The sequence below is a fragment of the Nicotiana tabacum genome, chromosome 1, assembly GCF_000715075.1.
Source record: "Nicotiana tabacum cultivar K326 chromosome 1, ASM71507v2, whole genome shotgun sequence".
Lineage (NCBI taxonomy): Eukaryota > Viridiplantae > Streptophyta > Magnoliopsida > Solanales > Solanaceae > Nicotiana > Nicotiana tabacum.
In genome coordinates, this window is record NC_134080.1 from 83,433,149 (window position 1) to 83,456,197 (window position 23,049).

A 23,049-nucleotide genomic window follows, 5' to 3' on the forward strand; every position below is an offset into this window, starting at 1 on the left:
TCGAATCCCTCTTAAATCTCCTTCAAAAATCTCCCAAAATGGCCAACTATGGAGGAAATGAGCCCCAAAATCGCGGACAACACTAGTTAAAAAACATTCTGCCCAAGCCTTAATTTCCTTCTTCGCGAACGCTGTAAAACCCTCACGTTCGCGATGCACAAACTCCATTTGACCAACTTTTCCTCTATGCGAACGCGACACGACCATTGCGAACGCGATGCTTCCTCTACCTTACCCATCGCGAAAGCGCTTCTTCCGCGAATGCGATGAACACTTGACCTCGAACTCATCTGACCCAAATTCCTCTACGCATCGTGAAGACCTTCTCGCGAACACGATGCACCACTTCCCTGCCCTCCGCGAACGCGAATCCCTTCTCGCGAATGCGAAGACTTAATCCTTGCCTTCCTCAACTGCCTCTTTGCGAATGCGAGGCTCCACTAGCGAACGCGAAGGGTAAATTCCCTGCAACAGTCGAACAGATTTTTCTGCAATTTTCTAAACTCCAAAAATGATCCGATTGACTACCCGAAACTCACCCGAGGCCCCCGGGACCTCAACCAAAGGCACCAACACATCCTAAAACAACATCAAATCACCCAAAACACATCGGATTCAAGCCTAAGTTTCTAAATTCTTCTGAAATATGCTTTTGATCAAAAACCCAACCAAACCATATCTGAATGACCTGAAATTTTACATACACATACCATGACACAACGAAGCTACTGCAACTCTTAGAATTCCATTCTGACCCTTATATAAAAATCTCTCCTATCAACCGGAAATCACCAAAATCTCAACTTTGCCAATTCAAGCCTAAATCTACTCCGAACCTCCAAAACTTATTCCGGCCACGCTCCTAAGTCATAAATAACCTCCCGAAGCTAACCGAACCATCGTAACTCATATCTGAGCCCTCTAACACATAAGTCAACATACGGTTGACTTTTCCAACTTAAACTTCCTTAAAAGAGACTAAGTGTCTCAAATCTTACCAAAATCATTCCGGATTCGATCCGACCAACCGGATACCACAAAACATGGATAACAAAGCATAAAGAAGTAGAAATGGGGGAAACGGAGTGGTAACTCATGAGACGACTAGCCGGGTCGTCACATCCTCCCCAACTTAAACAAACGTTCGTCCTCGAACGAGTCAAGAAACATACCTGAAGCCTCGAATAGGTAAGGATATCTGCTCCGCATCTCCCGCTCGGTCTCCCAAGTAGCCTCCTCTAAGGGCCCACCTCTCCACTACACTTTCACCGAAGCTATATCCTTTGACCTCAACTTCCGAACCTGACGACCCAAAATAGCGACTGGCTCTAGATCATAGGTCAAATCATCATCCAACCGAACCGTGCTGAAATCCAGAACATGAGACAGATCCCCAATATACTTCCGGAGCATAGAAACATGAAATACTGAATGCACACTCGACAAGCTGGATGGCAAAGCAAGCTCATAAGCCACCTCCCCAATCCTCCGAATCACCTCAAAAGGCCCAATGAACCGATGACTCAATTTCCCTTTCTTCTCAAATCTCATAACACCCTTCATGGGTGAAACTTTCAATAGAACCTTCTCGCCAACCATGTAGGACACATCTCGAACCTTCCTGTTAGCATAACTCTTTTGCCTCGATTGCGCTGTACGAAGCCTCTCCTGAATCACCTTCACCTTCTCCAAAGCATCCTGCACAAAATCTGTCCCCAATAGCCTAGCCTCACCGGGCTCAAACCAACCAACTGGAGTTCTACACCGCCTCCCATACAAAGCCTCATATGGAGCCATCTGAATACTCGACTGGTAGCTATTGTTATAAGCAAACTCTGTATGCGGTAGAAACTGATCCCATGAACCTCCAAAATAAATGACACAAGCACGCAACATGTCCTCCAATATCTGAATAGTGCGCTCGAACTACCTGTCCGTCTGAGGATGAAAAGCTGTGCTCAACTCCACCTGAGCACCCAACCCTCTCTGCACAGACCTCCAAAACTACAAAGTAAACTGAGTGCCCCTATCCGAAATGATGGAAACTGGGACACCATGCAAACGAACAATCTCCCATATATAGATCTCTGCCAACTGCTTTGAAGAATAGGTAGTACACATAAGAATGAAGTACGCAGACTTGGTCAGCCGGTCCATAATCACCCAAATAGCATCGAACTTCTTCAAAGTCCGTGGGAGTCTAACTACAAAGTCCATGGTGATCCGCTCCCACTTCCACTCTGGAATATCTATCTGCCGAAGCAAGCCACCCGATCTCTGATGCTCATATTTCACCTGCTGACAATTGAGACACCAAGTTACAAATTCTACAATATCCTTCTTCATTCTCCTCCACCAATAATACTGTCTCAGGTCCTGATACATCTTTGCGGCACCTGGATAAATAAAATACCTCAAGCTATGAGCCTCATCTAGAATCAACTCCCGAAGCCCATCTATATTGGGCACACATATCCGGCCCTGCATCCTCAACACCCTATCATCACCAATAGTCACATCTCTAGCATCATCGTGCTGAACTCTGTCCTTTAGGAAAAGCAAATGAGGAGCATCATACTGGCGCTCTCTGATGCGATCAAATAAGGAAGACCGAGAAACCACACAAGCCAATACCCGAATGGGCTTCGAAATATCTAACCTCACGAACCGATTGGCCAAGGCCTGAACATCACTTGCAAGAGGTCTCTCCCTAACTGGAATATACGCCAAACTCCCCATACTCACCGCCTTCCTACTCAAGGCACCGGCCAACACATTGGCCTTCCCCGGATGATACAAAATAGTGATATCATAGTCCTTTAGCAGCTCCAACCATCACTGCTGCCTCAAATTAAGATCCTTCTGTTTGAAGAAATGCTGGAGGCTACGATGATCAGTAAACACCTCACAAGACACACCATACAAATAATGCCTCCAAATCTTCAATGCGTGAACAATGACAGCCAACTCCAAATCATGAATAGGGTAGTTCTTCTCATGGGGCTTCAACTGAAGAGAAACATAAGCAATAACTCTACCCTCCTGTATCAACGTACACCCGATACCAACTCTCGAAGCATCATAATACACGGTATATGAACCTGAAGCTGATGGCAAAACTAATACTGGAGTTGTGGTCAGGGCAGTCTTGAGCTTCTAAAAGCTCGCCTCACACTCATCCGACCACATGAATGGATTATCCTTCTAAGTCGACTTGGTCAAGGGCAAGGCTATAGATGAAAATCCCTGAACGAACCGACAGTAATAACCCGCCAAACCAAAAAAACTATGAATTTCTATGGCTGAGGAAAGTCTGGACCAACTCTGAACCGCATTTATCTTCTTCGGATCAACCTGAATACACTCACTAGACACCACGTGCCCCAAGAAAGCCACTGAACTAAGCCAAAACTCACTCTTGGAGAACTTTGCATAAAGCTTCTCCTCCCTCAATCGCTGCAACACAACTCTCAAATGCTCCGCGTGCTCCTCTTGACTACGCAAATACACCAGAATATCATCAATGAAGACTATGACAAACAAGTCGAGATAAGGCCAAAATACGTTCTTCATCAAATGCATGAACGTTGTTGGGAATTGGTCAGCCCAAAAGACATCACAAGGAACGCATAATGACCATATCTGGTTCTGAAAGCTGTCTTAAAAAAAACCCAAGTCTCTGATCTTCAACTGGTGATAACCTAAACGGAGATCAATCTTGGAGAAAACCCTCGCTCCTGAAGCTGGTCGAATAAATCATCAATGCGAGGTAAAGGATACTTGTTCTTAATTGTAACCTTGTTCAACTTCCTATAATCAATGCACATCCTCATAGTGTCATCCTTCTTCTTCACAAATAGAACAGGAGCACCCCACGGCGAAACACTGGACCGAATAAACCCCTTATCAAGGAGTTCCTAAAGCTACTCCTTTAACTCCTTCAAGTCCGCTGGTGCCATACGATACGGTGGAATAGAAATGGGCTGAGTTCCTGGCACCAGATCAACACCAAAATCAATATCCATGTTCGGTGGCATGCCCGACAAGTCTGTAGGAAACACATCAGAAAAATCACTCACAACTGGAACAAAATCAATGCTGGGAGTCTCTGCACTGACATCCCTCACAAATGCTAAGTATGAAAGACAACCCTTCCCAACCATCCGCTGGGCCTTTAGAAATGAAATCACCCTACTGGGAACATAATCAGTCAAACCTTGCCACTCAATTCATGGCAACCCAGGCATAGCCAACGTCACTATCTTAGCATGACAGTCCAAGATAGCATGACACGTAGATAACCAATCCATGCCCAATATCACATCAAAATCAACCATACTAAGCAACAAGAGATCCACTCAGGTATCCAAACCCCTAGTAGTCACTACACACGACCGATATACACGGTCCACAACAATAGTATCACCTACCGGAATAGATATGTGAATAGATGAAATAAGAGACTCACGGGGCATATCCAAATAATGGGAAAAATATGATGACACATAAGAAAAGGTGGAACCGATATCAAATAATATAGAGGCATCTCTGTGGTAGACTAAGATAATACTTGTAATCACAGCATCTGAAGCAATAGCATCTGGTCTGCTTGGGTGAGCATGGAAACGGGCCTGAACACCACCTGATCGACCATCCCCTTTAGGGCAAACCCTAGCTGACTGACCTCCACCCCGAGCTGATTGAGCGGGTGGGGATGTAACTGGTGTTGAAGCTGAAGGCTGACTCCTCTGCTGGGATGAACCTCCCGTAAGATGGTGATAGAGCCTCTTTATATGACCCAAATATCCACACTCGAAGCAACCTCTCATAGCAAGTGGTAGTGGGGACTGAAGGGAGCCTCGTGCATCGGGATGCCCACTAGAAGAACTAGGCATAGATAAGCCCTGAACTGATGGTGCCTGAGTCGAACTCTGAGCTAGAAGGGCACTGAGAAATGAGTGACCCTGATGTGAATTTTAAGGACCATGGCTAGATGACCCACCACGGTGACCTAAATGGGCAGGCTGAGCATGCCTGAAGGAACGACCTCTGTCGTGCTAAAACTGGCCTCCCGAAGAAGAACCCCCAAAACTACCAAATCCACGAGGCCTCTTAGCCTCCCTCTCCTATCGCTCCTAGCAACAAACTGACTCAATCTTTCTAGCAATGTCAACCACCTTCTCATAAGAAGCACCAGATAGTCTCTCTGTAGTCAGAAAAATCTGTAGCTGATAGTTGAGGCCATCAACGAACCTCCTGATCCCCGCCCTATCTGTGGGATCTATCTAGATGGCATGACGGGCCAACATGGAGAACCTAATCTCATACTGCGTCACGGATAGGCCTTCCTAACGTAGCTGCCCGAACTCCCTGTGCAGCAACTCCTTGCGAGAATGTGGTACATACTTCTCTAAAAAGAGAATGGAGAACTGATGTCAAGTAAGGGGAGGTGCACCAATAGGCCTACGCCTCTCATAAGCCTCCCACCAAGTGAATGCAACACCAGAAAACTGAAAAGTAAAAAATGAGACCCTACTAGTCTCCAAAATACTCGATGTATGCAACATCCTTTGACACTTATCCAAGAAACCTTAGGCATCCTTGCCCTCTGCATCACTGAAAGTCGGAGGCTGAAGTCTACCAAACCTCTCCAATCGACGCTGCTCGTCATCAAGCATAATTGGAACCATAAAATCCTAAGCAGGTGCAACCGGCTGGGCTAGTGGTGCCTCCAGTGTCTGGAGTCCCTGAACAACCTGCTCGGGTGTACTGATGGTAGGAGTTTAAGTGCCACCCCCAGCCTGAGAAGTAGTTGTTGTAGTAGAAACTGCGACTGCTTGAGCAAGACTGGTTCACAAAGTCAGAATCTAATCCAAAGTCTCCTGAAGACCCAGAATAACAATAGGCAGTCCATTTTCCAATTTAAGACATAAAAAAAATCATATTTTTAAATAGAAATCCAATAAGATAAAAATAGAACTCAAATCCAGCGGAAAGAAATACATAATCCCGACCTCAAGCATCACTAAGTCGTGAGCAACATATTACAACTGTCTGAAATATAAAAGACTACATAGTCTGAGAATGTTTGAATAAAAGTACTATAATGAAGATAAGGAAGGAGATGCCGGATCTACGGTCGTCAAGTAGCTACCTCGCAAATCTCCACAGAAAAGTCCTCAACTGGCTAGATCAGCAATCGCTACCATGCCCCGAGATACATGGATCTACACACAGGGGTGCAAGGGGTAACATGAGTACACCAACTCAGTAAGTAACAAGTCCAAACTATGGACTGATGGTAGTGACGAACCAAACCCCATACGGGTTGCAACAAATAATTGTACGGAAAAGTAGACATGCTTATAGTTCATGTAGTTTCTTAGAAATAACCAAACAAAGTATGAATAGTACAAAGTGTAAAGCTCAGGAAAATCTAAGTATCAATGCACAGATAGAATGATCAATGTCACGTATGATACTTCCACTCACAATGCTCAACCACTCGGTATTGTATACGCCCCAATCGGCCCAGGGAAGATCCATCCCGGAATATACGTACATCATAGACTATAAGTCACCTAGTACCAAGCAAAACAGGCTAATCCAGCCTCATGGAGAAGATCTATCTCCATACCAATAGTTCGGATAATATCCATGTCCAGAGAAGATCCATCCCTCAATATCATCAACTACTACGCTCACTGGGGTATAAAGACTCTGGAGGGGCTTCTCTAAGTCCAAGTGCTATATCAATGCCAGCGAAGGCATGACCAATATCATTGTTGGCCCGTGCATCCCGATCCCATACTGTCAATCCATATCCGGCTCTTGGCCTCACTCAGTCAATACTCTCCAGTGTCATACACATGGGCTAAGATGTCATGATACAAGTTCGAACAATGATATGATATGTCAAATAGCAATAATCGAGACCGAGGCATGATATAATATGCATGAACAGGAGTGGGTATAGAATATACATGAAACTAATGACATGACAGCAAGAAACGACCTCTCAGGTCTCAAAAATATCGGCGTGTAGCCTTAACATGATATTTATCATGATTTGCAGCTTATCAACTTAATCACATAATTACAACACAATATCAACATAAAGAGTAACTAAGTTGTGCCATGGAATGATCCAGGCTGCATTTCTCATGGTGCACGCCCACACGCCCGTCTCTTGGCATTGCGTCACCTCAATAGTAATCATAGAACACATAGTTTGGGGTTTCGAACCCTCAGAACCAAGTTAGGAAGCATTACTTACATCAAGCCAAGCCAAATCGTAGGTTGCGATGCCTTTTCCTCTTGATTCGGCCTCCAAATGTTCCGAATCTAAAAAAAATCAGTATATAACCATCAAAATATGCTAAGGGAACAAAGCCCACTCAAAAATAATCAAATTACATTAAAATCCTAAAATTGGTCAAAACCCGACCCCTGAGCCCACGCCTCGAATTCCGATAAAAATCAAAAAACTAGAATCCTTACACTCTCACGAGTTCATACTTACCAAGAATACAAAAATTCGACCACAAATGACCCCTCAAATCCCTAGATTAAGGTCTCCAATTTAAAGCCCTAACTCCCAAATTTTAGGCTTCAAATCCCCAAAAATTCATGTTTAATTAGGTGGAAATCACAATAGGATCGAGTATTAAGTCCAAAATTCTTACCTCCAAGAAGTTCTCTTTGATTCCCTCTTCAATCTCCCTCAAGAAGCTCCAAAACCGAGTCAAAAATGGTGAACTTAGGCCAAAAATCGCGAAAATGGCCTTTTAAACATTCTGTCTAGCTATTAAAATTACTTAATCGTGATCGCAGGAAATCCATCGCGATCGCGAAGCACAAACTTCCCTGGCCCACAATTTACCTTACACGATCGCGTAAACCCCCTCGCGTTCGTGAAGCTCAATCGTTCAAACCTACGCGATCGCATCTCCAACTACGCAATCACGAAGAACAACCTGGATTCCCCCTACACATGCTCTACACGATCGCGAGCCTCGTCACGCGATCGCGATGAAGAAATATCGTCAACAGAACTGAAGCAAAATCTGCAACTTTCCAAACATAAATTTGATCCGTTTAACAAACCAAAACACTGCCGAGGCCCTCGGAACCTCAACCAAATAGGCCAACATATCTCATAACATCATTCAAACTTGTTCCAACCTTCGCAACGCTGAAAACAATATCAAAACACCAAATTTACATCAGATTCAAACCTAAGAATTCCAAAAACTTCCAAATTCCTCTTTCGATCAAAAAGTCTATTAAACCTCGTCCGTTGAACTGAAATTTTCCACACACATCACAAATGACACAACGGACCTACTCCAACTTCAGGAATATGATTACGACCCCTATATCAAAATCTCACATATCAACCGGAAAACGCCAAAATTCCAATTTTGCCAATTCAAGCCTAAATCTACTCCGAACCTCCAAAACACATTCTGATCATGCTCCAAATTCCCAAATCACTTCCTGAAGCTATCCGAACCATCAGAATTCATATTCGATCCCTTTTCACATAAGTCAACATCCGATTGACTTTTCCAACTTAAGCTTACTCAAAAGAGACTAAGTGTCTCAAATTTTACCAAAACCTCTCCGAACCCGAACCAACCCGATAACATATAATACAGTTGAACAAGACAATAAGAAACAGAAATGGGGCAAATGGAGCGGTAACTCATGAACGACCGGTCGGCTCGTTACACGCCTAGTATTTCTATGAATTGAGTCATTTATGAAAATTGTGTGTTTGCTCTTATCATGCCAAAAAGAAAGAAGGAATAACTTTAACATACCTGGAGTAGGGAAAACTCCATATAATATTCTTGGAGAAGATTGCACCGTACCCCTTTAGAACTGCAAAATTTAACATTGCTACGATTCTAATAATTCTCGTTGGAATTGTGTTGCTGCAAGAATTTCGTTGGAGCCTTTGTGAATTGAATTTAGCTTCTGTTCTTGAAGAATTTTGAACTAGTAAGAGTGATATATGGTTCTTACTTAAGAATTAAGGACGTTCTGATTCTTTTTGTCCAAGTGAAAATGTAACAAGACATGTAAAAAGTCTTATTTGTTAAATTCTTATAAATCTTAGATAGCCACCTAATCATAGAATGACTAAGAGTCATTCTCTTAGTTTGTGGCTTTCTGCCACTTTTTTTGGGAGGGGGGGATTATTCTTATCCACTAAATTTATTAATTAACTAGGTAATGTCCCGTCACCTGATAATTAACCACTTACCCGTATAATTAAGAATTATCTCAAATTACCTAAAAATACTACTTATTTTTAATGTACTTTATGTATCATACTATCATGGCCATATGGTACCTTATATGGTACTAGTCCATAAATATTTGGTAGTATCGCTCGATCCGTATTTTATCCCAAATCGGCAACCTTCAAAAAAACTCGTTATCTTTAATTCGTGTGCCCTTTATCCTTCATGAAACTTACTTGTCGCTTGTTATAAATAGCATAAATACGTTAACCTCAAGATAATATTATCCCCGAGTCTACGCCAATTAACTGAAGACGAAACTTTTAACGTACGAAAATGCAAGATGTAACAAAAAGCAACTCAAAACATCAAATAATATCATAGGAAACTAACCCAAATGATAAAGGTCAAAACTTTAATCAAATACACAAAGTCAACAAAAAAAGTAAAACTGGGACCGCACCCTCAAACCTGACAAAACTCATAAATTCCGACAACCCATTCGAAAACGAGTCAAACCATATTAGTTTCATTCAAATCCGACTCTGAATCAATGTTCAAAACCCAATTATTCACTTTGGAAAAGTCTTGACAAAAATCCCCTAATTTCTCTTTTAGATTCATTAATTAAATGCCACAATCAATAATGGAATCATGTAAAATAGTCAAATCGGAAGGAAGACCGAGAAACCACACAAGCAAATTAGGGGGGGGATTCGTATATTTTTAAGATAGTTTTCAGGACCCGATATGGTCATTATGATTTCTTGGTGATGTCTTTTGGGCTGACCAATGCCCTAGCAGAATTCATGCATTTGATAAACAGCATGTTCTGGCCTTATCTCGATTCGTTTGTCATAGTTTTCGTTGATAATATTCTGGTGTATTCGCGTAGTCAGGAGGAGCACGCGGAGCATTTGAGAGTTGTGTTGCAAAGATTGAGGGAGGAGAAGCTTTATGCAAAATTCTCCAAGTGTGAGTTTTGGTTTAGTTCAGTGTCTTTCTTGGGGCATGTGGTGTCTAGCGAGGGTATTCAGGTTGACCCAAAGAAGATAAAGGCGGTTCAGAGTTGGCCCAGATCGTCCTCAACCACAGAGATTCGCAGCTTTCTTTGTTTGGCGGGTTATTATTGCTAGTTTGTTCAGGGATTCTCATCTATCGCAACACCCTTGACCAATTTGACTCAGAAGGGTGATTCATTTGTGTGGTCGGACGAGTGTGAGGAGAGCTTTCAGAAGCTCAAGACAGCTTGGACCACAGTTCCAGCGTTAGTTTTGCCATTAAATTTACGTTCATATACTGTGTATTGTGATGCTTCGAGAGTTGGGATTGGTTGTGTGTTAATGTAGGAGGGTAAAGTTATTGCTTATGCTTCTCGTTAGTTGAAGCCCATGAGCAGAACTACCTCGTTCATGATTTGGAGTTGGCTGCCATAGTTCACGCATTGAAGATTTAGAGGCATTACTTGTATGATGTATCTTGTGAGGTGTTCACTGATCATCGCACTCTTCAGCATTTGTTCAAGAAAAAGGATCTTAATTTGAGACAGCGTAGATGGTTGGAGCTGCATAAGGATTATGATATCACTATAATGTACCATCCAGGAAAGGCCAATGTGGTGGTCGATGCTTTGAGCCGAAAGGCATTCAGTATGGAGAGTTTCGCATATATTCCAGTTGGGGAGAGACCTCTTGCAGTTGATATTCAGGCCTTGGTCTTCCTTCCGATTTGACTATTTTACATGATTCCATTATTGATTTTGGCATTTAATTGATGAATCTAAAAGGGAAATTAGGGGATTTTTGTCAAGACTTTTCCAAAGTGAATAATTGGGTTTTGAACATTGATTCAGAGTCGGATTTGAATGAAACTAATATGGTTTAACTCGTTTTCGAATGGGTTGTCGGAATTTATGAGTTTTGTCAGGTTTGAGGGTGCGGTCCCAGTTTTACTTTTTTTGTTGACTTTGTGTATTTGATTAAAGATTCGACCTTTATCGTTTGGGTTAGTTTCCTATGATATTATTTGATGGTTTGAGTTGCTTTTTGTTACATCTCGGATTTTCGTATGTTAAAAGTTTTGTCTTCAGTTAATTGGCATAGACTCGGGGATAAGATTATCTTGAGGTTAACGTATTTATGCTATTTATAACAAGCGACAAGTAAGTTTCATGAAGGATAAAGGGCACACGAATTAAAGATAACGAGTTTTTTTGAAGGTTGCCGATTTGGGATAAAATACGGATCGAGCGATACTACCAGATATTTATGGACTAGTACCATACAAGTTACCATATGGCCGTGATAGTATGATGCATAAAGTACATTAAAAATGAGTAGTATATTTAGGTAACTTGAGATAATCTTAATTATCCGGGTAAGTGGTTAATTACCGGGTAACGGAACATTACCTAGTTAATTAATAAATTTAGTGGATAAGATTAATACCTCCCCCCCCAAAAAAAATGTGGTAGAAAGCCACAAACTAAGAGAATGACTCTTAGTCATTCTATGATTAGGTGGCTATCTAAGATTTATAAGAATTTAACAAATAAGACTTTTTACATGTCTTGTTACATTTTCATTTGGACAAAAAGAATCAGAACGTCCTTAATTCTTAAGTAAGAACCATATAACACTCTTACTAGTTCAAAATTCTTCAAGAACAGAAGCTAAATTCAATTCACAAAGGCTCCAACGAAATTTTTGCAGCAACACAATTCCAACGAGAATTGTTAGAATCGTAGCAACGTTAAATTTTGCGGTTCTAAAGAGGTACGGTGCAATCTTCTCCAAGAATATTATACGGAGTTTTCCCTACTCCAGGTATGTTAAAGTTATTCCTTCTTTCTTTTTGGCATGATATGAGCAAACACACAGTTTTCATAAATGACTCTATTCATAGAAATACTAGTGGTGTAACGAGCCGACCGGTCGTTCATGAGTTACCGCTCCATTTGCCCCATTTCTATTTCTTATTGTCTTGTTCAACTGTATTATATGTTATCGGGTTGGTTGGTTCGGGTTCGGAGAGGTTTTGATAATATTTGAGACACTTAGTCTCTTTTGAGTAAGCTTAAGTTGGAAAAGTCAACCGGATGTTGACTTATGTGAAAAGGGATCGAATATGAATTCCGATGGTTCGAATAGCTTCAGGAAGTGATTTGGGAATTAGGAGCATGATCAGAATGTGTTTTGGAGGTTCATAGTAGATTTAGGCTTGAATTGGCAAAATTAGAATTTTGGCGTTTTCCGGTTGATAGGTGAGATTTTGATATAGGGGTCGTAATCGAATTCCGGAAGTTGGAGTAGGTCCGTTGTGTCATTTGTGATGTGTGTGGAAAATTTCAGGTCAATGGACGAGGTTTGATAGACTTTTTGATCGAATGAGGAATTTGGAAGTTTTTGGAATTCTTAGTTTGAATCCGATGTAAATTTGGTGTTTTGATGTTGTTTTCAGCGTTGCGAAGGTTGGAACAAGTTTGAATGATGTTATGGGATATGTTGGCCTATTTGGTTGAGGTTCCGAGGGCCTCGGGCGAGTTTTGGTTTGTTAAATGGATCAAATTTATGTTTGGAAAGTTGCAGATTTTACTTCAGTTATGTTGACGGTATTTCTTCTTCGCGATCGCGTGAGGAGGCTCGCGATCGTGTAGAGCATGTGTAGAGGGCATCCAGTTTGTTCTTCGCGATCGCGTGTGGGCGTGCACCATGAGAAATGCGGCCTGGATCATTCCATGGCACAACTTAGTTACTCTTTGTGTTGATATTGTGTTGTAATTATGTGATTAAGTTGATAAGATGCAAATCATGTTAAGGCATCACGCCGATATTTTTGAGACCCGAGAGGTCGTTTCTTGCTGTCATGTCATTAATTTCATGTATATTCTATACCCACTCCTGTTCATGCATATTATATCATGCCTCAGTCTCGATTATTGCTATTTGACATATCATATCATTGTTCGAGCTTGTATCATGACATCTTAGCCCATGTGTATGACACTGGAGAGTATTGACTGAGTGAGGCCAAGAGCCGGATATGGATTGACAGTATGGGATCGGGCTTCACGGGCCAACAATGATATTGGTCATGCCTTCGCTGGCATTGATATAGCACTTGGTCTTAGAGAAGCCCCTCCGAAGTCTTTATACCCCTAGTGAGCGTAATAGTTGATGATATTGAGGGATGGATCTTCCCTGGACATGGATATTGTCCAAACTATTGGTATGGAGATGGATCTTCTCCATGAGGCTGGATTAGACTATTTTGCTTGGTACTGGGTGACTTATAGTCTATTATGTATGTATATTCTGGGATGGATCTTCCCTGGGCCGATTGGGGCGTATACAATACCGAGTGGTTGAGCATTGTGAGTGGAAGTATCATACGTGACATTGATCATTCTATTTGTGCATTGATACTTAGAGTTTCCTGAGCTTTACACTTTGTACTATTCATACTGTGTTTGGTTATTACTGAGAAACTACATGAACTGTAAGCATGTCTACTTTTCCGTACAATTATCTGTTGCAACCCATATGGGGTTTGGTTCATCACTACCATCAGTCCATAGTTTGGACTTGTTACTTACTGAGTTGGTGTACTCACGTTACCCCCTGCACCCCTGTGTGTAGATCCAGGTATCTTGAGGCATGGTAGCGGTTGCTGATCTAGCCAGTTGAGGACTTTTCTGTGGAGATTTGCGAGGTAGCTACTTGGCGACCGCAGGTCCGGCATCTCCTTCCTTATCTTTATTATAGTACTTTTATTCAAACATTCTCAGACTATGTAGTCTTTTATATTTCAGACAGTTGTAATATGTTGCTCACGACTTAGTGATGACTGAGGTCGGGATTATGTATTTCTTTCCGCTAGATTTGAGTTATATTTATCTTATTGGATTTCTGTTTAAAAATATGATTTTTTTAAGTCTTAAATTGGAAAACGGAGTGCCTATTGTTATTCTGGGTCTCCAGGAGACTTTGGCTTAGATTCTGACTGTGTACACCAGTCTTGCTCAGGCAGTCGCAGTTTCTACTACAACAGCTACTTCTCAGGCCGGGGGAGGCACTCAAACTCCTGCCATCAGTACACCCGAGCAGGTTGTTCAGGGACTCTAGACACTAGAGGCACCACTAGCCCAGCCGGTTGCACCTGCTTAGGATTTTGTGGTTCCAATTATGCTTGATGACGAGCAACGTCGAATGGAGAGGTTTGGTAGACTTCAGCCTCCGACTTTCAGTGATGCAGAGGGAAAGGATGCCTAAGGTTTCTTGGATAAGTGTCAAAGGATGTTGCATACATCAGGTATTCTGGAGACTAGTAGGGTCTCATTTATTACTTTTCAGTTTTCTGGTATTGCCTTCACTTGGTGGGAGGCTTATGAGAGGCGTACGACTATTGGTGCACCTCCCCTTACCTAACATCAGTTCTCGCAAGGAGTTGCTGTACAGGGAGTTCGGGCAGCTACGTTAGGAGGGCCTGTCCGTGACGCAGTATGAGATTAGATTCTCCGTGCTGGACCGTCATGCCATCTAGCTAGATCCCACAGATAGGGCGAGGATCAGGAGGTTCGCTGATGGCCTCAACTATCAGCTACAGATTGTTCTGACTACAGAGAGACTATCTGGTGCTTCTTATGAGGAGGTGGTTGACATTGCTAGAAAGATTAAGTCAGTTTGTTGCTAGGAGCGATAGGAGAGGGAGGCCAAGAGGCCTCGTGGATTTGGTAGTTTTGGGGGTTCTTCTTTGGGAGGCCAGTTTTAGCACGATAGAGGACGTTCCTTTAGGCATGGTCAGCCTGCCTGTTTAGGTCACCGTGGTGGGTCATCTGGCCATGGTCCTTACAATTCACATCAGGGTCACTCATCTCTCAGTGCCCTTTAAGCTTAGAGTTCGACTCAGGCACCATCAGTTCAGGGCTTATCTATGCCTAGTTCTTCTAGTGGGCATCCCGGTGCACGAGGCTCCCTTCAGTCCCCACTACCACTTGCTACGAGGGGTTGCTTCGAGTGTGGATATTTGGGTCATATCAAGAGGTTCTGTCCCCATCTTACGGGAGGTTCATCCCAGCAGAGGAGTTAGCCTTCGGCTTCAACACTAGTTACTTCCCCACCCGCTCAATCAGCTCGGGGTGGAGGTCAGTCAGCTAGGTTCGCCCTAAAGGGGATGGTCGATCAGGTGGTGTTCAGGCCCGTTTCTATGCCCTCCCATCCAGACCAGATGCTATTGCTTCAGATGCTGTGATTACCAGTATTATCTTAGTCTACCACAAAGATGCCTCTATATTATTTGATACCGGTTCCACCTTTTCTTATGTGTCATCATATTTTGCCCATTATTTGGATATGCCCCATGAGTCTCTTATTTTATCTGTTCACATATCTATTCTGGTGGGTGATACTATTGTTGTGGACCGTGTATATCGGTCGTGTGTAGTGACTACTAGGGGTTTGGATACCTGAGTGGATCTCTTGTTGCTTAGTATGGTTGATTTTGATGTGATATTGGGCATGGATTGGTTATCTACGTGTCGTGCTATCTTGGACTGTCATGCTAAGATAGTGACGTTGGCTATGCCCAGGTTTCCATGAATTGAGTGTCGAGGTTCGAATGATTATGTTCCCAGTAGGGTGATTTCATTTCTAAAGGCCCAGCGGATTGTTGGGAATGGTTGTCTTTGATACTTAGCATTTGTGAGGGATGTCAGTGCAAAGACTCCCAACATTGATTTTGTTCCAGTTGTGAGTGATTTTCTCGATGTGTTTCCTACAAACTTTCAAGGCATGCCACCGGACATGGATATTGATTTTGGTGTTGATCTGGTGCCAGGAACTCAGCCCATTTCTATTCCACCGTATCGTATGGCACCAACGGACTTGAAGGAGTTAAAGGAGTAGCTTTAGGAACTCCTTGATAAGGGGTTTATTCAGTCCAGTGTTTTGTCGTGGGGTGCTCCTGTTCTATTTGTGAAGAAAAAGGATGACACTATGAGGATGTGTATTGATTATAGGCATTTGAACAAGGTTACAATTAAGAACAAGTATCCTTTACCTCGCATTGATGATTTATTCGACCAGCTTCAGGAGCGAGGGTGTTCTCCAAGATTGATCTCCGTTCAGGTTATCACCAGTTGAAGATCATGGATTTGGGTTTTTTTTAAGACAACTTTTGGGATCAGATATGGTCATTATGAGTTCCTTGTGATATCTTTTGGGCGGACCAATGCCCTAACAACGTTCATGCATTTGATAAAGAGCGTATTTTGGCCTTATCTCGACTTGTTTGTCATAGTCTTCATTGATGATATTCTGGTGTATTCGCGTAGTCAAGAGGAGCACGCGGAGCATTTGAGAGTTGTGTTGTAGCGATTGAGGGAGGAGAAGCTTTATGCAAAGTTCTCCAAGAGTGAGTTTTGGCTTAGTTCAGTGGCTTTCTTGGGGCACGTGGTGTCTAGTAAGTGTATTCAGGTTGATCCGAAAGATAGAGGCGGTTCAGAGTTGGCCTAGACTTTCCTCAGCCATAGAAATTCATAGTTTTCTTGGTATCTCGGGTTATTACCGTCGGTTTGTTCATGGATTTTTATCTATAGCATTGCCCTTGACCAAGTTGACTCAGAAGGATGATCCATTCATGTGGTCGGATGAGTGTGAGGCGAGCTTTTAGAAGCTCAAGACTGCCCTGACCACAACTCCAGTGTTAGTTTTGCCATCAACTTCAGGTTCATATACCATGTATTATGATGCTTCGAGAGTTGGTATCGGGTGTATGTTGATGCAGGAGGGTAGAGTTATTGCTTATGTTTCTCGTCAGTTGAAGCCCCATGAGAAGAACTACCCTATTCATGATTTAGAGTTGGCTTCCATTGTTCACGCATTGAAGATTTGGAGGCATTATTTGTATGGTGTGTCTTGTGAGGTGTTTACTGATCACTGTAGCCTCCAGCATTTCTTCAAGCAGAAGGATCTTAATTTGAGGCAGCAGAGATGGTTGGAGATGCTAAAGGACTATGACATCACTATTTTGTATCATCCGGGGAAGGCCAATGTGTTGGCCGATGACTTGAGTAGGAAGGCGGTGAGTATGGGGAGTTTGGCGTATATTCCAGTTAGGGAGAGACCTCTTGCAAGTGATGTTCAGGCCTTGGCCAATCGGTTCGTGAGGATAGATATTTCGAAGCCCAGTCGGGTATTGGCTTGTGTGGTTTATCAGTCTTCCTTATTTGATCGCATAAGAGAGCGCCAGTATGATGCTCCTCATTTGCTTGTCCTAAAGGACAGAGTTCAGCACGATGATGCTAGAGACGTGACTATTGGTGATGATAGGGTGTTGAGGATGCAGGGCCGGATATGTGTGCCTAATATAGATGGGCTTCGGGAGTTGATTCTAGATGAGGCTCATAGCTTGAGGTATTTTATTTATCCGGGTGTCGCGAAGATGTATCAGGACCTGAGACAGTATTATTGGTGGAGGAGAATGAAGAAGGATATTGTAGAATTTGTAACTCGGTGTCTCAATTGTCAGCAGGTGAAATATGAGCATCAGAGATCGGGTGGCTTGCTTCAGCAGATAGATATTCCAGAGTGGAAGTGGGAGCGGATCACTATGGACTTTTTAGTTGAACTCCCACAGACTTTGAAGAAGTTCGATGCTATTTGGGTGATTATGGATCGGCTGACCAAGTTCGCGCACTTCATTCCTGTGTGTACTGCCTATTCTTCAGAGTGGTTGGCAGAGATATATATTTGGGAGATTGTTCGATTGCATGGTGTCCCAGTTTCCATCATTTCAGATAGAGGTACTTAGTTTACCTCACAATTTTGGAGGTCTGTACAGCGGGTGTTGGGTACTAAGGTAGAGTTTAGCACAACTTTTCACCCTCAGAAGCATAGGCAGTCCAAGCGCACTATTCAAATATTGGAGGACATGTTGTGTGATTGTGACATTGATTTTGGAGGGTCATTGTGTTATTCCTAACCAAGGTATTGAGAAAGATGGGATTCACAGAAAGGTTGATAGGGATTGTCTTTGGATTAGTTTCAAATATTTGGTATTCTATTCTAATAAATGGTCAAGCTCATGGGTTCTTTAAGTCCTTGAGGGGAATAAAACAAGGTGATCCTGTATCTCCAACTTTGTTTATATTGGCAGCAGAAGCATTATCTAGGGGTCTCAATGCACTATACACTAACCTGTATTTTTGTGGATTTGGGATGCCAAAGTGGAGTCCAAAGATCAATCATTTGGCGTATGCAGATGACATGATTATCTTCTCATCCTCAGATGAAACATCTCTGATGCTGATTATGCAAGTGCTGAAGGCATATGAAAATGCATCTGGGCAGCTTGTTAACAAGACCAAATCAGCTGTGTACCTACATCATTTAACAGACATGGAAGTGGTCAGCAAGGTAGAAAGGATCACAGGCATTCATAGGAATGATTTCCCTATCATATATCTAGGTTGTCCGATATTTTATGCAAGGAGAAAGCTGGAATTCTATCAGCCCCTAATTACTAAGGTAATGGACAAACTGCAATCATGGCAGGGCAAGTTATTATCAGTAGGGGGCAGGGCAGTTCTCATATCCCATGTATTGCAAAGCATGCCTATGCATCTACTATCAGCTGTAAACCCTCCAAAGTATGTGATAAATAGGTTGCACAAATTGTTTGCTCAGTTCTTTTGGAGTAGCACTGTAGGAGGAACTAGTAGGCATTGGGCTTCATGGAATACCTTATGAATGCTAATTGAGGAAGGAGGAATAGGTTTCAGGTCACTGCATGATGTAGCAAAGGCATTATTCAGTAAGTTGTGGTGGAATTTCAGAACAAAACCGAGCCTGTGGAGCTCTTTCGTATGTCAGAAATACTGTAAAAAATTAAATCCTGTAATTGTTCCGTGGAAAAGGGGTCTCACATCTGGAGAAAAATGTTGGAATGTAGAGATCTGATTGAACATCAAATCCTTTGGCAAACAATAATGGGATCCTCACTATTTTGGTATGAAAATTGGACAGGTCTTGGGGCACTATATTTTTTAGTTCCTCAGGACTTTGGCATTGATGAAAATGTACATAATGTAAATGATGTTACCTTAGATGGTGAGTGGGATGTGAACAGGCTATATGAAATACTTCCTGAAGACTTAGCAGTACACATTATGGAGAAAATCAAAACACCTTCACCGACGCAGGTTCTTGACAGGCCTTGTTGGATGCTGGAAACAATGGGATATTTCAGAGTTAAGTCAGAATGGGAGTATACGAGACGAAGAGACAAACCAAGAACAGCTTATAGAATGATTTGGGTAAAGGGACTGCCTTTTAAAATATCATTTTTCATGTGGAAAGTGTGGAAAGCAAAGCTACCTTTAGATGATTTCTTGAAAAGGGTAGGCTACTGCATGCCATCAAAATGTTGGTGTTGTGTACAGCCTGATGAGGAATCTCTTCAGCACTTGTCTTTTAGATCAGAAACTGCAAAGACAACTTGGAAGTATTTTCTATCGAGGGCAGGAATAGATGTGGAGGGACTTACAATGCACCAAGCAATCACAAAATGTTGGACTGCAAATGTGTGCTTAAGTCTAAAACCAATAATGCAAGCACTCCCCTCATGCATAGTCTGGGAACTTTGGAAAAGAAGAAATAGTATGAAGTATGGTGATGGAGTGACAACAAGCAGGGTGATTTATCAAGTTTCATCAAATCTTCAGGCTTTGGTGAAATTGAGAAAGCCTGGGATGATCATGGTACCTCACAAATGGCAAGATCTATTAGCTGTGATGGAAAATTTCACTCTTAAACTTAAGGTTACAAAAGTCATGTGGGAATTTCCAAGTGCAGGATGGCTAAAAGTTAATACGGATGGTGTATCGAGGGGAAATTCAGGCAGGAGCTCAATAGGTTTTTGTATAAGAAATGAAAATGGTGATATAGTCAAGTCAGTAGGGAAAGAGATTCAGGAGACAACAAACATAGTAGCTGAAGCGAAGGCCATGGTAGAAGCACTAAGGTTCTGCAGATTTAAACAATACTCTCATGTATGGCTTCAAACTAACTCAATGTTATTAAAAAAGATAATGGATGAGATATGGAAACCACCATGGATCATATATGAGCAAGTAGTGGAAATGATGCAACTAATGAATGGGGGAAATTACACAGTTACTCATATTCACAGGGAGGGCAACAAGTTGACAGATCACTTGGCTAATTATGCTTTAGATCATGGAGAAATAGAATGCCAACAATTCTGGCATCTAGATGCACAGGGAAGGAGGTTGGTTAATGAAGATAAGTTGCAATGTCCAAATCTAAGGGTGAAGGTGAACAGGAGATAGGAAGCAAAGAGAAAAGGAAGAGTAGGAGGCATGTCATCTTAACCGACCAATATATTCAAATCCTAAGGGAGGAGGATATAATGGTTGCTATTTCTAACTATCTTTTATCTACTGCAGGTGACACTAAGATGCTTAATATCACACACATGGTTCAGTTAAAAGCAGGATATTGGAATATAAAAATGATTCCTACTAATTTCGAGCTCAACATGAAGCAAATGGCATTGGAAACAAAACTAGCATGTGCAACAAATAATTTTTCGAGTAAAGCAGGCAACAAAGGCCAATGTGTTTTACTTAGCATGCTTCAATCCACTTTCAGATTAAATAATCTTTTAATATGCACACAAGGTTTAATGGGGAAGGCCTGGCAGACAACACATGCTGCTATAGGTGGAGCTCACGTGCTTTCCAACATAAAGCTGTATTCTGCTCAATGGACGAAGAAATAGGAACGCAACAAAGGGAAATAAGGTGCAGCTGCCATGCACGATAATGTTTGTCAAACTTCACGAGATCAGCATGTGGGAGAGATTCAAATATTATGCTGAATTTGTGCGAGAGACGTACACTTTTTGGAGTGGAATTTACAGCAAGAACAACAAGCATATGGCTACAGAAGATCGACATTAACAACATTAATGCACGCGCGAAGGTAATTAAACACAGCAACGGAAAATGCCAAGGGACAAAGAGCACGCAATTCTGAATATTTTAATGTGCACACATGGTTTAATGTGAAAGGAATGGCAAACAACACATGTTGTTGAGCAAAGGTATCTTCACTCTTCGGCTTCAGCGCTGTCATGCAACAAGAACGAAGCAGATGTCTGCTGCTTCAAGAACAGACGTCGAGCACAAAGCAGATGGCGTGCAAGCTTAATACTGTGCACTGGTTTCCCAACAGCATGTGGAACCTCAAGAACGTATGCTGGAAATGTATTAAAACATGGAGGAACACAAATGACATACAAAAGTACATCGGAGGATACAAAATGACACTTGCAAATGGAGTGCACGCAATTAATAGAAGGAACATTGCATTATGCCTTTTAAATGCACATTCAGGGATGCTGAATTATATTTCAAAGTTTAATAGCATTAATGTGATATCAATGTTGAGTGCATCACTCAATTTTGATAATAGGATATTTGTTAAGTTCAAACTCTATTTCAATCAGTTAGTAGGATATCATGATGTTGTATTTCGTATTTTTAATGATTATATATAAAACTAACCCTAGGCAATTGCCTAGCGGACTAAAAAAAAAGTTTCTACCGCTCGTAGAGTTTTCTTATAACAATAGTTACCAGTCGAGTATTCAGATGGATCCATGTGAGGCTTTGAATTGGAGACGGTGTAGATCTTCAATTGGTTAGTTTGAGCCGGGCGAGGCCAGACTTTTGGGTATAGACTTGGTGCAGGATGCTTTAGACAAGGTGAAGGTGATTCAGGAGAGGCGTCGTACAGCACAGTTGAGACAAAGGAGGTATGCTGACAGGAGGTTCGGGATGTGTCCTACATGGTTGGTGAAAAGGCTCTATTGAATGTTTTACCTATGAAGGGTGTTATGAGATATGGGAAAAAGGGAAAATTGAGTCCTGGGTTCATTGGGCCTTTTGAGGTGCTTCAGAGGATTGGGGAGGTGGCTTATGAGCTTGCTTTGCCACCCAGCTTATCGAGTGTGCATCTGGTATTTCACGTTTCTATGCTCCGGAAGTATATTGGCGATCCATCTCATATTTTAGATTTCAGCACAGTTTAGTTTAATGGTGATTTGACTTATGGTGTGGAGCCAGTGGCTATTTTGGAGCATCAGGTTCGCAAGTTGAGGTCAAAGGATATAGCTTTAGTGAAAGTGCAGTGGAGATGTCGACTCGTGGAGGAGGCTACCTGGGAGATCGAGCGGGAGATGCGGAGCAGATATCCTCACCTATTTGAGGCTTCAGGTATGTTTCTTGACCAATTCGAGGATGAACATTTGTTTAAGAGGGGGAGGATGTAATGACCCGGCCGGTTGTTTCATGAGTTACCACTCCATTTTCCTCATTTCTGCTTCTTATTGTCTCGTTCACCTGTATTATATGTTATCGGGTTTGTTGGTTTGGATTCGAAAAGGTTTTGGTAAGGTTTGAGACACTTAATCTCTTTTGAGTAAGCTTAAGTTGGAAAAGTCAACCGGATGTTGACTTATGTGAAAAATGGCTCGGATATGAATTTTGATGGTTCAGATAGCTTCGGGAGGTGATTTGAGACTTAGGAGCATGATCGGAATATGTTTTGGAGGTTTGGAGTAGATTTAGGCTTTAATTGGCGAAATTGGAATTTTGGCATTTTTCGGTTGATAGGTGAGATTTTGATATAGGGGTCAGAATGGATAAAGTTGGAGTAGGTCCATTGTATCATTTGTGACGTATGTGCAAAATTTCAGGTCATTCGAATGAGGTTTG